The sequence below is a fragment of the Falco biarmicus genome, chromosome Z (assembly GCF_023638135.1).
Source record: "Falco biarmicus isolate bFalBia1 chromosome Z, bFalBia1.pri, whole genome shotgun sequence".
Classification (NCBI taxonomy): domain Eukaryota; kingdom Metazoa; phylum Chordata; class Aves; order Falconiformes; family Falconidae; genus Falco; species Falco biarmicus.
In genome coordinates, this window is record NC_079311.1 from 34,271,166 (window position 1) to 34,288,591 (window position 17,426).

Here is a 17,426-nt window from a genome sequence, read left to right on the forward strand (position 1 = left end):
AAGGACTACATTTACAGAAGTGATGTTAGAACAGCCTGTGTGTGTTGTATGGAGAAAGGCAGGGGGTGGAATGGAGCTTGTAGTCTTTAACCTTTGGAAATTTAGCATATGGCTGAGTTGCTGAAAAACAGGTATGCTGGATTTTGGATGTGAGGCACTATCAGGCACTGTTGACTCTCTTACTTTACCAGGGATGAAGCCTGCTTTGTGCTTGTAAAACAGCTGAAAGCAACAGCAACCTCATCATAATGGGATCATCCTGGATATTATGTTTTCATATAATGAAATTGCATGGAATTTTTTCTTCAGCACACTGACTGCAAAATTCCTTGGATGCAAAGGCAGCCACAAACCTAAGAGTCAAGAGGCTTTGTCAGCTGAGGTTGTGAAAGCAGGAAAAGGCAGAAATTCAGGGGATCTTTAAAGACGGAGGCAGTGTGGGAGGAAACATAAGAAAGCCTCTGCTTGGTCTGGTCCACCTGGGAATGGGTTTAAATTAAATTGAAGCACAACCCTGTAAGTAAACCTGAAAGCCAGGTACCTAAAACTCGTTTTCAATTAGGTTTTCTGATGACTGGGAAAGAGAGAGTAAGTGAAGCTAACCACAGAACCACAGCTTTTGGTGACCTTGGCTATGAAGAGGGCAAGGACTTAAGGGGAGAAAAAAATAATGTTTCTGTTTCTTTTGGGTGTGTTGTGGCTGGCTGGGATTTATTCAAGCAAGACAGGTCTTGCAGGATGGGATGGGCAGATCAGGGGACGTAGAAGGGCATCACTAAAAGTAGAATTAAGGTCAAACGCAGGGCTACAAATGCTTGTGAGTCTCTTAAAGGAAAAGGTGAGGAGGGGATATTAATATTTCTGAGATACTCTGTACAACAAGCAAATAAATTCTGCCCAATCCAAAATGAAATTCTTCATTAAGAAATTTTATGCGGCTGCATTCTTCTCAGGGAGAAAGTTTTATAAACAGCTTGTAAAAGGGCCTTTTGATGTTTCAGTATCTTTATAATATGCCACCATAACAGACTGCTGTGCTAGTGACCCTGCATAGTTTTTCTAACCACATACCAAAGAATGGTAATTACATATCTCAATACCCCTTGAAATGGTGTTTTTCTTTTTCACATCCAGAATGTTGGGACCATAAAAAATAGTGACCTAACACATTTTTTCATGAGTAGCAGTATGAGTTCTCTATCTGAAGTGCCTATACTAAATTGAGTCAAGCATCCCAAATCTTTGTGGCACAAGATCCCATGTGGTCCTTGTCAGCCACCCAGGTTTGTACTTTTTGAGGAGATGGGTTCAGAATTTAAAGTATATTAGACCCCCTACTGAAGGATACAGCTTTTTGCACATGTGAAATCCTGTTAAAAAGTTAACTTACTGCTTTCTTGTCAACCTTTTTGATGATACACCATTAGATAAATTAAAAAATTATTTCAATTTTTAGCCAATAGTAGTGGCTAAACCATTTTTTTTACATTACCTTGCAGGTTTCATCCAGTAGCTAGCAAACAAGACAGACACTTGACCACGGACATTTTTTGCTACAAAATGTTACCAAATGGGGCTGCCAGATCACAATCTTTATGTTCCTAAGTTCATCCTCACAAGGTCACACAACAATGGACCATCCTTATGTTCTCCAGTGTTGCCACAATCCATTTTTAAATGCAGTGAAAGCAATGAAATTCACACTCTCTCTCCTTAGGAGATCTCCCACAAGACTAATACATCATCAGAATGCTTTTTTTGATTGCTGTGGAGATGTATTTTTGTATTTGGGTATTGTATTTGAAGATTCTGATTGGGAATGCATATCTGAAACCGATGACAAATGTGGTTTGCTTTGCTTGGCACTGTTTCTGACTCTGCTTTTCCAGCTTCTCTCCAAAACCTTAATCCTACAGTATATGTGTTTTTCAGTTATGTTCAGAATGCAAAGCATTGGTGATACTGAGAAAGAACCAGCTGACTAAATGTTTTTTTCCATTGGACAAAAATATTGAAAACATTTTAAGCTTTCTCAAGATGATTATTTTCTTTTCCTCTCTTTCCTAATTTTGTATTTGAAAACAAACAAAAGAAAAAAGATTACATTAATTTTGTGCATGTTTCTGACAGCTTAAAATCTTTGGAAATTTAGATAGAATCAACAAGTGTTACTGAAACACTTCTGGTTCTAGATGTCCTGCATACAGCACTAGGAAGATGTAAGTGTTACTTTACCTTTTAAAAGGAAATTTTCTTGTAGACTTACATTTCCAGCAGGCCTGTTCAGAAGGGTATAGGGTAGTACTGCAGTTGCCCAGCCAACAAAGTTCAAACACAACTACGAAATGCACATGGTATTAAGGTATGGGCAAACCACAGATTTACAGAGCAGCATAGCAATGTTATCTGTTTTGGTCCACATTCTTTCCTAGCAGCTCTTAATATTTGGTTTGTGTTTTTGGCTGCTGCCAAGCACTGAGCTGACAGTTTCATGAAACTACCTATCATTGCACCCAGGCCTCACTGTAATTCTTCACTGTTTTTCTTACTGCCTGGAGAAACTTTGTACTGCCAAGAATACTTTCTTGCTCACATCCCGTTTTCCAGGTCACTTATGAACCTGTGGAAAAGCATGGGTCGCAGAGCACAGCTGTTGGTGGGTGACCTCCTTCCTGCAGGAACTGACTGTTACCCCAGGTCTTCTGGGTGTTTTTTTTATGAACTCTGCATACCTGTCAAGGATATCCCTGCTGTACCATGGATGCTTAGTGTCCTTAGAGGCCTCAGGTGAAGGGATCTGTCAAAAGCCGTAAGAAATCCAAGTAGACTATATCATGTAAATGACCCTTATGCAAATGTTTGTTCATCCCTTCAAAGACTTCTGAGAGGCTTGTAAGAAGGGACTTTACAGAAGCCATGCTAAAACTTTTCAATTAGATTTTATTTATCCAGGTGCCCTCTGGCTCTGCACTTCATTGTAGTCCTGCTTTTTGGTATTGTTAGACTAACAGGCTTGTAGTTTCCTGCAGTCTTTAAGGAAAAAAAAAAAAAAAAAGTCTACCTTCAGTCCTCCAGTACTGAAGGTGTTTGGAATGAGAGATTATATATGCTGTTAATAATTCAGCTATGCCATTCTTTGGTTTGCTTGGTGAATGCACTCTGCTTTGTTGATTCATTACTGTTCATTGTGTGAACCTGTATTGTAATTTCTTCTGCAGCAACTTCAGTCTTGGAAAGGTGCTCTGGTGAGTTGCTCCTTGTATTCCTTCCTTTTTCCCCAAAAGAAAGAGTTCTTTTGTGGACATCACCCCAGTTTCTCTGCAGCTCATGCTGGGGCACTGCATTCATTTAATCTCCCTGCCAACATTCTCCCCTACTCTCAGCCCTCCTCCCACACCCTGGTGTGCATTAAAACTCCCGACTCTGCTGAGCTTTTTTTGCTCTTCATGATGCAGAAAAATGATCTAATAAATAGGTTGAGTCCTTTTGCTGGCTCCTCCTCTTTTTCACCTGCATTTATGAATTTAATGCCACAGTTAATTTCCCCTTTACATGCTTTGCCTGGAAACAACTTCAGCTTTTTGGAATTCTTCATTTTTCTGTTTAACCATATTGGCTTCCTTAATCTCTTTAGTCTTCCAGAGGAATTCAGGTACAGCTGAATAAACCGATAAATGTGACTTGAGTCACACTGAAAGGGACTGGAACAAGCTCAGTCAGATAGGAGGAGGCTTGAAGGTAAGACATAAATGCCTGCTTATCTTTTGTTCTGCTTTCCCTTTACTTCCCCACTTCCCATCAAAAATAAACAAAAAAAGTTCTTTTTACCAGAGAAAATCATTTACAAGTATGGTGACCTCATTTCAACCAGATGCATTTCTGTACTTCAGCAGACAGGTGTCGGCTAAGGAGGAAAGGCCAGCCACAGTAAAGTGATGCTGATACGACAGTGTTGGAGACCTCCCCTTGAATTCTTCTCTGCTTTATGAATCTCACATGTTTCTTGACTCTGATTCAGTGCTTCCCTTTTCTTCCATTTCCCCACTCCTTTCCCATAGTTTAACACACCGTAGGGTGCGAGCTGTGTGGCTTGCTCATCACCTGCTGCATGTCACTGATTGTCCTTACACAGGACTGCAGAGCCATTATGGTTTCTACTCATACTGCCTGCATACATTTAAGCTGTGGCTGCTACTGTAAGAGGTGGAGAGATATGTGTATTCCTTCTCCTCCTCACGCCCAGATCTGCATTATTTGCCAGAAGTCCTGTTCTCCATTAGATAGAAATTCTCTAAATCAAAGAATGGCCTGAATAGCTTAATTGACTTTGGAGATGTGTTTACAATGGAAATAAGGGTGGTGAGAGAGGTACATAAGCATTTCTGGTTGAACAGAACAGTTTTAAGGTTAAAATGCTAGCTGACAAAGAATATTGGACACCTAATTTTTTCATATACTTAATCTGCCATAAATACTCTTTTACTTTAGCTATCTCCACTGTGCTGATAAACTCCAGATTTCCTTCACTTACACATTGTCACTGTCTTTTTTTAATGGATGCATAAAAAGTGCCTAATAAAAATGTAATTGTTATCCCAAAGCAATTTCCCACAGGAAAAAAAACAACTTAGCAAAATATATATTTTTTATTATTTTTTTTTTATTTTTTATAGAGAAGTGGATTTATATCCCTTCTCTCCAAGTTTTTAAAACAAGATTTTTGAAAAAATCTGAAGTAAGTCATTATTTCTTTCCTTTTCCCCTTTAACTGCCTTTTTTTCCTTCAAAATTTTCTTTCATTTTCCAGTAATATCCAGAAGGAGACAGGAAAGTTAGTTACAAAGAAATACCAAATTTAGTTTTCTTCCTGGAACTGTGAATGCAAGGTCACTAAACTCCTAAAGTCCTCATTTGGAGGGTATTTGTGGAATCTGTAGGGAAAATACTTCTCAGTTCTTGATCAGTACTTTAAATAAACGTTCATGCTGACTTTTTGCTGCCTAGGAAGATTGCAACTCAAAATGCACCTAGCTTTGCATCAGGTGGGTCTTGTTTTATCCCTTCAGCTTGGATTCCTTTATGTTGGAGTATGGGCCTGTTGTTCTAGCAAAAGACCACTTGCCACGTAAGCTGCTGTCACTTTTTTTGTTCCTTTCTTTTTCTGTGAGTCTTTCCTCATGAAAGGTTGAATCCAGTGACACCTGTGGAGAAAGGCAATTATTTGATTATATTCACAGCATCATAGGCATTGAGGATGCTCATGGACGAGAAGATGAATGCACAGCGGCAGTGAAAATCTAACTGTTCTTTAGGGCTGTGCTAGTGATATATAACCCATCCCAAATGGTGATACTAATACTTTCACATGCTACCTGTGCCCATTTCCCCATAGTGCAGGCAGTGGAGGTACCCTGGAGGAGGTCAGCCGTCACCTGGAAGGCATGAAGAGAGCAAAGTGACTCAAGATGCACTATGCAGTGGTGCAGGATGAGGATTCTCTGCCACAGACAGGTGAGACTTGAGATGCTTGGAGCTGAAAAGAGATGCTTGGTGCTCAGGACAGACTGTTCACCTTGGAGAGATGGTGGTGGTGTTTGGGTGATGGTGGGAGGCCATGAAAACCATGAAAGCATCTCTCTGCATGGAGAGCAATGGAGGTGGTGGGTCTCTAGGAGAAGCCCTGTGCTGGCCAGGGTACTGACCCAAACCATCCTGTGGGCACTGAGGTCAACAAACATTTTGTGGATTTACCCCAAGGGATGAGCCCCTTCACCATTGGCACAAAGTACCCTGGTGTGACAGGTCCACTCCTGCCAGGTTAGAGGGACTGGAGGTCCCCAAAAGGCTGAGACATGCCCTGCTGCTGTCAGCAGGCTTGGCTCCCTGGAATGCCAGGCAGAGCTCTGCAGCACCAGGGACAATTGCTGCCGCGTGACATCAGCTCCACCCTCACATTGCTGCTTAAACAACGGAGCTGGTTGGACCTGCCTTGATGAAGTGCAATATAGAGAAGAACTGGCCTCCTGCCCAGACCAAGACAATGTGGATTGAATCACTCTCACATTCCTCCCTGGCTTGACTTTGCATGTGCAAAACCACCCACCACAGGGGCTTAGTTATGTGCTCATGCCAAAACAGAGACCCCATGGATGAGCAAGGCTCCTGAAATCTCCTGCATGTCTTGTGGTCAGGTCAGCTGTGGAGCTCTCTGTTGGCTACCAAAAACAGGTTCAGGAATGAATTTTTGTCACATTGTCTTTGAGTGGTGCGGGTGTGCTTTCTATATCACTGCGAGAACAATTCCTCTTGGTTATGTGGTTGTCTGTCAGCTCCATGGGGCTGCCCTCTGTCTAAGTCTTGCAGGTATCCTTTGTTCTACCAATCGTTTCTTGATCAATGAGCTTTTTGGTAAGTAAGGACACTTTTGTACCACTTTCACATGATCTGCCTCAGGGGCCTGGACATTAGGACTGTCAGGTGCAACTGTGGTACAAAGAGCCAGGATGGGGTCTGTCTTCTGTTTTCTGGCCATTTGAAAGTGTCCAGCTAATGCATTATAAAGTCTATGGGTTTGCACTGGCTAAGAAAAAGCAAATGCATTCAGAGAGTTTTTCTTATTTTGCCAATATTTTTGGTGAAGAGCTGTCTGTAGGACTTAGCTTCTGCATCAAGAGATAAGAGGTTTCCATAACCTCTGATGGTATTTTCTTCTATGAAATATCTCTGTTCTCCCCTCCTTCCTCTATTGTTTGAGGCTTTAAAAAAGAAATGCAGCCTTTTTTATTTTCCCTTTTCATTATGAAAAGCCAAAGTCCAAATCTTCTTGTGACTTTGGCAGCTACATTGTTGTACAACGTGAGCAAAATGAAATGTAACAAAAGATAGTATAAAAGGTTTTGTTGAAAGGTGATGGAAGGGGAAACCTATGTGCAAGAGCAGGAAGTAATGACCTCTTGAATGACGTTGTAAATCAGCAGTTAATTGCAGGTAGAGATTTTATAGGGATTGGAAGAGTCATGCTGCCCTCTGATAAACCTGAAACAAGTGATCAAGTCTGAGAGTCCTGCTTTTGCAAGAAATGTGTGCTGTGAAATGCATGCAGATTAATACTTCCATTGTTTGCAGCTGGCTCAGGACAGTGTTTGCAAGCAGGGCAGCAAAGCCTAGCTCTAGCCGAAATGTGGGTGCACTTCAGACACTGTTTCTCATTCTGCACTGGGTGTAGGTTTCAGTTTGTTACATCTTCTGCACAACTGCCTGTATGGAAAATATCCTGTGCCTTCAAAGCATTAAAAGACAGAATAAAATAATAATAATACAGACTCTCAGGTCATTTCTTTGGAGAGCTATTCATAAACTAGATCAAATTTATTTTGTAGATTCCTCAAATTAAAAGAAATACTTAAGGGTGATCTAGGACGTCTGAGGTCTCCTAAGACCCACTTTGGTTCTGCTATTAATTTAACTTTTTTCCTCACTGAATTAAGATAAGCCCAAAGCAGAGGTCCAGCCATGTCATGCTAAAATTGTAAAGATATAAGGCAATACATTCCTGTGTAGAGCTTCAGCTGAACAGATGAGAGAGGAAAAACTAGGAAGGAAAGGGAGCAAGAAGTGAGAGAAGTTGAATGGGTCAGCAGCAGGATTTTTGCTCTTAGGTTTTGGGCTGCAGGCTGCTTTCCAGTTATATGGCCTGTACTAAGTGTCAAATGAAGACTTCTTGTCTTTGTTCTGCTACACCCTGCTTATTAGTTATCAGGTTCTGGGGTCCCTAGATGTCACAGGGAAGCCAGTGATGATGATGCTTTAGTGTATCCATGATCTACAGTTACTCTTGGGGACCAGCAAGGCATGTGCTCTCTAAATAGGAAAGTTGTCTTGGCCTGTCATTGGTGGTGGAGACCTTATTTCAAGGCATCGTTCGGATCGGAAAATGCTATATTTTGGAGGAGGAGGGGGAGATGGGGCAGTTCCTTAATTTTATTGTGGAGCTACAAGATATAGGTTTTGGCAGGTCGGTGCTGCTGCTGTTACACAGGACTGACCTCTTTTTTTTTTTTTTTCTTCCCCTCCTTCTTTTTCATCTTTTTTTTAATGCTTTCTGTAAACTATTCAAAGCTTACATCAGAGCTTGTATCATCTTTCCCTGACTTGGCTGAGTCTGAAGCCCCTGTCATCTCTTAATTAAATTATTTTACAAGGGGGGGAGGGGGGTGGTGGGAGAACACATGGCACCACTGAAGCAGAGAAAATGTGTTGTGATTACTTGTCTCACTGATTCCAAGGGAGTTTTGTTTCTGGTTTTTCTCTCTTTTCGCCCTAGTGTCTGCTAGAATCTACAGAGGGCAGCAGGTGCTGAGGGCCAAGCTGTGCTTGATGAAACAGCTCCACAGCACTTTTCTGTCTAGGAGAGGGTTTGGTTTTCATTTTCAGCTTCTCCAGTTCAGGTAGGCAGTGTGCAGCCTTGGGAGGAGCAGGGATGAGGGGGAGCCTCTCCAATTCATGGTGGCAGTCTAACCCTGCTCTGATTTCATGCATGGTGCACAGCATACTGAACAGCCCTCTGTCTTTCTGACACACCTCCAAAGCCCTCTTCATTGCTGGGTGTTCAGTGTCGTTATCCTCCCAGCATGCCTGTAAAGCCAGTGCAAGCACATGCTTCAGTACTACTAACAATGGATTATCTTTGTGAACAATTATTTTTGTCAGCACTTGATGGAAGCTGGGCACTTCTCACGATATGAGAAGACGATGTTTCAGCACCTGCACCTTTCCAACATCCATAACCTTTACCATTTTCTGCATGCTACTATATACTTTTCGGAACACTTGGCTCTTCTTTATGATCAAAGTCCTTTTTATTATGTAATCACAAAATTAGCTGACAATGAAAATCCCTGTTACATTAGGGTTGGTAGAAATGTGAATTAAGAAATGGTCCCTACCTTCTAGATGTTACAATTCCATCTGCAAGGATCCACTCAGAGGGACAATGAATTCCAGAGAGGCTGGCAGGTGGGGTCTGTGTGAGTGGGTGATCACGGACGTGCTTGGGTGCCCTGCTCGTGAGGAAGCAAGTACTGAGAAAGCTGTAGGAAACAGCACGCTCACAAGAGTTTATTGCTGCAGCGCTGGAGGAGTAAATCACATTGCTCAATGTGAATTTGTCCTAGTTGGTTTTTAAGGCAGAATACTTTCAAAGAATTGTAACACTTTCCCATAAATATGGGGCTGTAAATCCTTCACTTGAAAAGGGTTCCCATACCCATATTTCAACCCCAGGGGTGACGTTTTCTATGATATAAAGCTTTTCCTCCTCTATTGAGGTTCCCCATATGTCCCATTTGTTGCAAGTGGGATCACAGATCCCACTTGTTCACAGAGGATGCTTATGGCATTGTGGAAAGAAAGTTTTCCCTGGGAATCATCCCTACTAACAGCAAAGGCTGTTCTGTGTTTGAATCTGCCTATCCTTGTAAGATGTGTCTGCCAAAGAGGAGATTTTATATGTGTAGAGGGAGCATTGGAGTTGTAACTTCCTGGCATTCAGCTTTGCAGGCAGTTCTAAGAAAACACATCCGTGTGCTTTCACATCGTGAAAGTGATGTGGAAAAACTTTGCAATCAATTTGGGTGTACAGAGAAAATGATTGTGATGGGAAAGTTGAAAAGCAGCAACCCCAGATGATCAGAAATGCTAAGTGGATATAGATAGAGGACTCATGGCCTGTTTCAGTTTTTGTCTGTTTTTTGTTTGTTTGTTTTTGGGTTTGGGTTTTTTTTTCTTTCTCTTTGAAGGGGCTGGAGGGGTTTATGCTTCTGGCAAAGAGAAAAATAGTATCATAAGGTTTGAATTATTTTGCGCACTTGGAAAAAAGGTTGTTCTTTTAGAGTTAGGGAAAGATATGAAGTGCAAGCAAATCTCTGCCTGTATTTACATATTTTGAAAACTAGAGCCAACTTTGATTAAGAGTCTGAATGAAACAGAACACTTGTCAGACTTTTTCTTTCTGCTGGGATTGAAAGTAGAAGGATAAGTGATTTGTTTCGAGATAATCAGGGCAATGTAATCAGAGATACAGTAGCACTGGGAGTCAAAGTGAAGATCAAAGTGTTTTAGGAAGGCTCATCAAGATGGTCTTTGCACCAGGGAATATGCAAAGGTGTGCACGGTATCTGGGGGAAGGATGAAGTTTTTACTATTTTAACTCCTCATTTCTTGTCAGAAAAGGCAATCTCTCTGCTAGGTGGAGAAAAGAAAGCTCTGGTCGATCATCTGTCTAAGGACTGATAAAAGGTGGTGAGGAGAAAGGAGTCATCATAAAGACATAGTTCTTTATGCAAAAGTGAAAGACGCAAGCTCCTGTGAGTGCAGTGTCTGCCATTCCTGCGGAGAGGGACTGCCCTTGCATGTTATGGCCATATTGCTGGTCTGGTCCTCTTTGTGTCAGAAGGGCCATTGTACTAAGAGGAGCCAACCTGCTTCTTCTCCCTGTGGAACAGCAAAGGACAGGCCCCTGCAGCTGTTTATCCAATTTATGCAGGAAATCACCTTTTTTTTTACCGGATTCCACTCCCCTTTAGTTTCCAATTGATGAAGTTTGGTACTGATTTCCCCTATGAATCCAGTGGTCCCTGATTTTTAATGGGAACTGAGCTAATGGCAGAATCAGCTGTTAATAAATGTTTGCTTTTCCGTTCAAATATTTGCATAAGCAGCAGATTTTACAATGCCATTCTTTGAGGTGTTCTTTTTTCTGCATGGGTTAAGCAATCAACTTTTTGCTATAGGCAAGCTGGAAATGCATGTACAATATATGCTCATTGTACAGACAATTGATCTGCAATAATTTTAGAGGAATCTTCCACACTTCTTGAAGGTAGCAGATATATTTCACAACACTTGTATTGTAATCATTAATTCACTTTACTAATATCTCGTTGTCTGCAAATGAGATTTCCAACAGGAGGCTAGACTATGTTCGGGCTGGCTCATTCAGAGGTCCAGCTTTTGCACCCAGTTGCAAGAGGAAGAGGCTTTAGTTACCTTTGCTTTTTGGGTGAAAAATGCCTTGTTGAGGGCCAGCTGCTAACCTGTTGTAAAATGACCTGACTCTGCTTTGAGCTTGGAGCAATGTAATAATATTTTTTTGTTGTTGTTTTCCACTCAGTAATGTTCTCCTGCTATCTTTTGCCAACCCAACCATCAGCAAAACAGTTGAACAGTGTCTTCTGGTGACCATAGGAAATTCTGTGTGATTATTATGTGGACAGATATGATTTACATGTGTGTGCACCTGTCTTGTTCAGAAAGAGGAGAAGTAAGGAGGAAGTTTCTGCTTAGGTTGAGCCTGTGACATCATCTTTTGGTGAGAGTATTTTTCCTTGCTTCTGGTATTAAAACATTGGAGAGAAAATGCATTGCATCCTTTCTTCTGAGGTTGGACAGCAAAAGGAGGACAGAAAATGACATGTTTTCATGAGAAAAATAGTTTTGAATGATCTCATCCACTCTTATCCCAGAGACCAGTCCAATGGCATGAAGAAATGGTTGTTTAAAAATGAATTCCAACTGAAATGTGATGTACAATCAGGTCTTTATTTCTTAGCCACCCAGGAGGCATTAAAAGAATTATAAAACAGGTGACTTATTTCTGCTGCTGCCTTTGCTAGGGAAAGGTGCAAGCTTTCTTGCTGCACTTGCCGGCCTTGCTTGGAAAACCAAAACCTGTTATTCTGCAGACCTGCCTTTCTGTGGTACCCCGTCTGTTGTCGTGGAAACAATGAAGGTGTTAAGGCAGTCCCTTACTCCACCTACATCACCAGGCTGCAATAAGGGTCAGATTGCATTGCAAATTGTGTGTGAAATGTGTTAAAGTGACTAAAAGCAAACACCCACAGAAATGCTGCCCTTTACATTGAAAAGATCAGATCAAAATTTCTCCCTCTAAAGGACTTACAGAATGAGGTATTTGTCACTGAGCTATAAACAGGCTTTGCCCTCCCTGCAAACAACATCTGTGAGCAATATAACCCCAAAAACCTGAATCTTATTTACATCAAGGACTTGCCCTTATCCAAGGCATTGCTGGTATTGTTAAATCTGCCAGGCCCCTTTAAGTGTGGATGAAACAATACTGGCGTAAAAACCCAAGGGTCGATGTAGTAAATCCTAATTTAGAAGACAAAAAACTTTCTTATCTGTGAAGGACACATTTTTATTGGCATCTGTCCAAGGATTGTTTTCTGTCATGACTGTTTAAGCAAAATGTGCCTTCCTATTTTCCCAGCCCCACTGATAAAGTTATAGTGGTACAACTTTAAATGTAGATCCTTCCTGTGGGCCACATATAACAATTCCCCCTTTTTAGGTTCCTCTGTGATGAAAGTGGTGCTAGGAGGGTTTCATGTCAAAGCATATCAATGCCAATCTTTTCAAGATCCAATTGCATTGACTATCTTTCAGTTTGTTTCCCTGCAGGAAGTTTTACCTGCCAAGGTACCTGACCTGTGAGCAGTGAGATGTCAGCAGAAGAGATCTCAGGAGCTGATATGCCATGGTGGGAGTGGGAGGATCCCTTCTGAAGGATGCTACTGGGAGGGTTGCAGAAACTTTGAAAGGATCTCTAGAGCAAGAAGACACATTCCTTTTGGAAACGGCAAGTAAGAAAAACAGATGAGCCTCAAGCTGCACAAGTGAATTAAACAGCAGCTGCAGAGAACAGAATGCCAAGGGCTTACACTGTGAGGTCCTACCTTACATGTCCCAGTGCCCAGATGCTTAGATTCATCTTAGTTCCCAGCACATATTTTTGTATAGGAGTGAACAAACAAGCCACTTGAAGGAAACTTAAGGGCATCTTTGTAATTATTTTCCTATGCATGTGAAGCAAGTACAAATAAAGACAGTTGTTTTGTTTTTTTAACTCAACTATGAAGAAGAAATTTGCTATAAGAATCATGTTGTAGCTTTTATATTTAGCCCTAATTGTGGCCCCATATATAGAAAAATCATGAAACCACAGCACATCTTCCAAGTAATATAAATCATGAAATACAGGCTCCTGCTTGGTGCACTTTGAAGATTTTCTATTTTGTGTACGTATCTTCCACTTTCTGCTGAAAACAGCAAAATAAATGTCTATAAGTCAGATAAATCCTCAAAGTGAAGTTCAGGCTTCTATATTTTATTTAGATATCACCATTTGGGGTTGCATTTGTTTGCATCTGTGGAATAATTTATAGCAACAGTCCATCTTTAACACAATCCTGCCTAGTAGCATTGTGGTCATGGTTAATGATTTCAGTGCTCTGTGGAAAAGTTTTGGGGTAGTGGTGTTTGAAGCTTTCAGAGAAACCTGCCCAAATTACTTAGGATCCTGACACACAGAGAATTTTACACAGACTTGTTAAAAGGCAGATCATTCAAAAGCATGGAAGAGATGTAGGGAGCTAAGTGTAGTCACACTGATGATGTCCTTGCTTGTGTATTGCTGCCCTTGAGATCTGAAAGCTTTTCTGACTTCATGAAACTGACATTGTATTTTTGGATGTGTTGAAATAAAAGCTCCCTGAAGTAAAGATAAATCTAAAAATGTTACAAATAGTCTTAGCATAGCCCAGACTTGTATCATACTCAAACAGAGGACCTAAGTCTTTGCATAAAGGTGAACATATTTCATTAATATAGACCCCTGACTCCTTCTGATTGCAGCAACAGTGACCAAACTACAGACCTATGGGATTAATTTTTTTTCTTCCTAGAAGTTTAAAAATGCATGGAGAGTTTGTGTCAAGGTCCCCTGACTGATTTGTTAATGTTTTTTCATTCTAAAAATATAGTGGCCTTTTTTTTTTTTTTTTTCTTGCAAAGTTCCCAGCCATGTTATCCTCTTGGTCTTGTTCACTTTCTTTCCCTTTCTGCTTCAGCTTTGGAGCTCCAAGGCTTTCTTTTGGGTTTTATCAAATTACACACTAAAGAAAGGCATACATTTAAAAAACAGATGGATTTAATGTGCATGAAAATACATGCCTTTTAAAGAAACTAAATTAGTAGTTCCACTTCTACCCCTTTTTATTGAAGACAGAGCTCTGAAGAGATCTCTGGTCTAAAGCATAACTTTACAGACATCAGCAAAATGAGATTTATTTGCATGGAAATATAACAGAACATCAGAGAAACCATCAGCAACACCAAACCTGACAGTTCCTAGTAGACATGAAGGGAGCTGGGACAGTACTAATAAAAATATATTTTAAAAAAGGCTTCAATAATCCATAACCAGCAGACATTTCAAGACTTTTATTCACCATATATATTGAGTTCTTCTGCAGATTCACAGGCGCCCATGTCTGTAAACATTCGTCTTACAATAAAATTAACTGGGAACAAGATGTTTCTTTTAGTGGCAAATTAGTGTTTATTCCCTTTTAAGGTGCGGTGTCCCTACTTATGAACCGAGAACCAAAAGTAAGAACAGATTTTTTTTGAAAGCACCTGGTTCCCACAAAAATGCATTACACAGAAAGGTGAAGCACAACATCTGCTCTGCTGCCCAGCCGTGTTTCACCAAGTGTTGCCTTTGCCTCGGTGCAGGGGGGCTGCTCTGTGCTCTGCCTGGGCTTGCAGTGCTGGATTTGAAAAGAGATGGGTAAAATTGCCATGGGAGGATGGGACAGAGGGAATTGTGAACATTTCCCATGGGACAGTGCATAGGACAAGTCCAAGTCTCCTGTAGACGTGACTGCTTAACTGTGTGGTTGTGTCTTAATCTGGAGACAAAACACTCTGTTGATAAAACTCTGAGTGACCTGACTGCAGGGTTCTTCGTGGTGTTTCTGGACCAGGCAAAGAAGGCAAAGGCAAAATGCCAATAATGCTTTACATGTGCCCTCCCCTGCCCCTGCCACTGCTGGATTGACCAGAGACTATTTAGACACTTGATTATCTCTACGATTCAGCAAGGCACTTAATTATATTCCTGACCATTAACATATAATCAAGTCCACTCTTTTTCTGCCTGCTTAAGTCTTTCCATGAACAGGATTCAATGGCTGAACAGGCTTGGAGCTGAACATAGGCTTTGGGACTTTGCTGAGTCCGTGCCCAGCTAGTTGGGTTTGCAGAAGTGCTCAGCACCTCCCTGCTCCCTCTTTCCTGGAGGCTCTGATTTAGAAAGGAATTCTTTAAAGGAAGCACTTAGGTACATGGTTATGAGTTTCCCTGACCAATACCACATGGAGATTTGCCCAGAATTGTGCTTTATCAAAATAAGCTGCCTCCTCAATGGGAGATTTAAATCAGAGCATCAAAGAAGAAAAAAATAGTTGACATAAACATTAATTTTTTGTTACAGAAAGCAAATGTTTTCTCTTAGAAGTATGAGCTCTGTTAGCAATTGATGATCACCAAGCATGCGACATGTCAGTTCTAACCAGCAGCAAAAATCATGTGCTCAGCTGCGTTGTCTGATTTCCCTGATGCAGCAAAACTGGATGTATCACAAGAGTTAGTTTTCTTTGCCAATCCCTCTGCCAGTAAATGGCAATATTCCAAAAACTCATAGGCACAACCCCCAAGTTGAAATTAAATGCTAATTTACATTATGTTTTAGAGCCTTAATAAAGTTTTTTAGATCATCAGCTAATCTTCAAACTGAAAAGATTTTTTTAAAGTTGTCCTGAATTGGATCATCTGTCTCTGATATGTATTCCAATGATCTCAAGGACTGCCTGAATTCGGGGCCTTTTTTTTAATACTTCCTCTCTCAACTTGTGATTAGATGATTCAGTATTTTGAATGAATGCAGCTAATCCAGCCACATTTTACTACATGAAAGTGCAGAACTAGCAGTAATTTGCATTCTTTAATTTTACGCAATGTTTTAAATAGAATATACTGAGAATTAATTGTTTCGGGTTTTGTTTGCAGCTATTACAACTCCACACTTCTCCCCCTTCAGGTCCACCATATGTGGTTCTGCAGTTTACCCCAGAATACATCAGAATCAGAGTGTTGACCTGCTGAAGGTGTCAGGGAATTTTTGTGATTCCTGGGCTGAAGACCAGAGTCCCAAAAGACTGGAAAAAAATTGTCATGATGAACCATGAACCAGTTACGTCCTCGTTATAACCATAAATTTTGTTTAACTCTCTGTCAAATAACCTGGTTATCCATTACTTTACTGGTCCCAGTCCCCTGGTGACTAATATAAACTTAATGTAAGCATACTCTTAGGCTCTTTTTTTTTTTTAATGAACCAACTAGTTCCTTTTGCGAGGTAAGCTGGGTGTGGAGCGCTGCATGATAGAGAGCGTTCATTGTAGCTATTACTAAGAACAGCGGATTTATCTCTCTTCATTCCTGTGGTACTTTGTTGTTAGCCCAGAGGGCTTTGTGCCATCTAACATATGCGTACCCATGGTATGCTATTAAAAATATTGTGGTGGGGCGAGATCTCCATAGTTAAACACGTTTGAGACTTAAAGATCATGAGGAAAGTATTATCTTAGTGCTGTGGGGGGAGGATGGAGGTGAAATCTGTTGAGCTCCTCTGGGACAGGTAGAGATCCTGGTGCACTCTGCATGCTCGCTTCTGGAGTACTGTGTGCTTTCACAGGGGAAGGGCTAAACACCATGGGAATGCTATACAAATTTACCAGGAGGAAGGCAAACAAAGAAGTCAAGAAATGTACATAGGTGATAACAAGGTAAATATTAGAAAAGTTGGCCTGTATTATACTAATATAATAGGATATCAGTAAGGAACAAATAGTTAGACATCCATGGCTGGTTAGGCTGAGAACAGTACCAGCCTGGCCTGATAACACTCCAGCTTGCTGTTGGTACAACTTGGACTGAAAGTGGGGCATTTAAAAACATATAGGAAGTATAAGATGTCAATATCTCTACAGTTCTTGCTTTCTCAGCTTGCGTGGGACAGATTTGACATTCATGGAGGAAAGGAGTGTGGCAGCAAGGGTGTTGTGTCAGCGCAAAGGCAAAGACCTCTCCATTTTCCCTTTTCCCATTAATTTAGAGAGCCTTCACCTTGAGGACATCACACTTAGTGAGCCAGGAAGCTACCAGGGTTGCATCACATATCTTTTACTTGTTCAGTGAAAAATCTGGCTTTCCTCATACCTGAGCTACGGTTGTTAATGGGCGTATCCACCAATTTCGATAAAATACATACTGGGCTCTGCTGTCGAAGGGGCATAATTTTTGATATTTTATTCATAAATCACACTGCCTCATTCTCTTCTGCTCTGAAAGGGAAGCTGCTTTCAATCTCCATTCCCCTCAAATCTCTTTCGCCCCTGGACCAGTCTCTCATGTTGTGAACAAATATTGTCTTGCAGCCTTCCTTTCTGAACATCATATGATGACAAATTACATGAGACAGACATCCTTTTCCTGTGTTTTTC

At 40.9% G+C, this 17,426-nt stretch overlaps 1 long non-coding RNA gene across 1 annotated transcript; it reads left to right on the forward strand.

The window, feature by feature from the left end:
- The first annotated feature begins 1,388 nt into the window (after positions 1-1,388).
- On the forward strand, positions 1,389-13,839 carry LOC130142189 (uncharacterized). The gene is made up of 4 exons (XR_008819325.1): positions 1,389-3,245; positions 3,635-3,738; positions 5,393-5,511; positions 12,481-13,839. It is a non-coding gene; the product is annotated as an uncharacterized LOC130142189 (long non-coding RNA).
- The last annotated feature ends 3,587 nt before the right edge of the window (positions 13,840-17,426 follow it).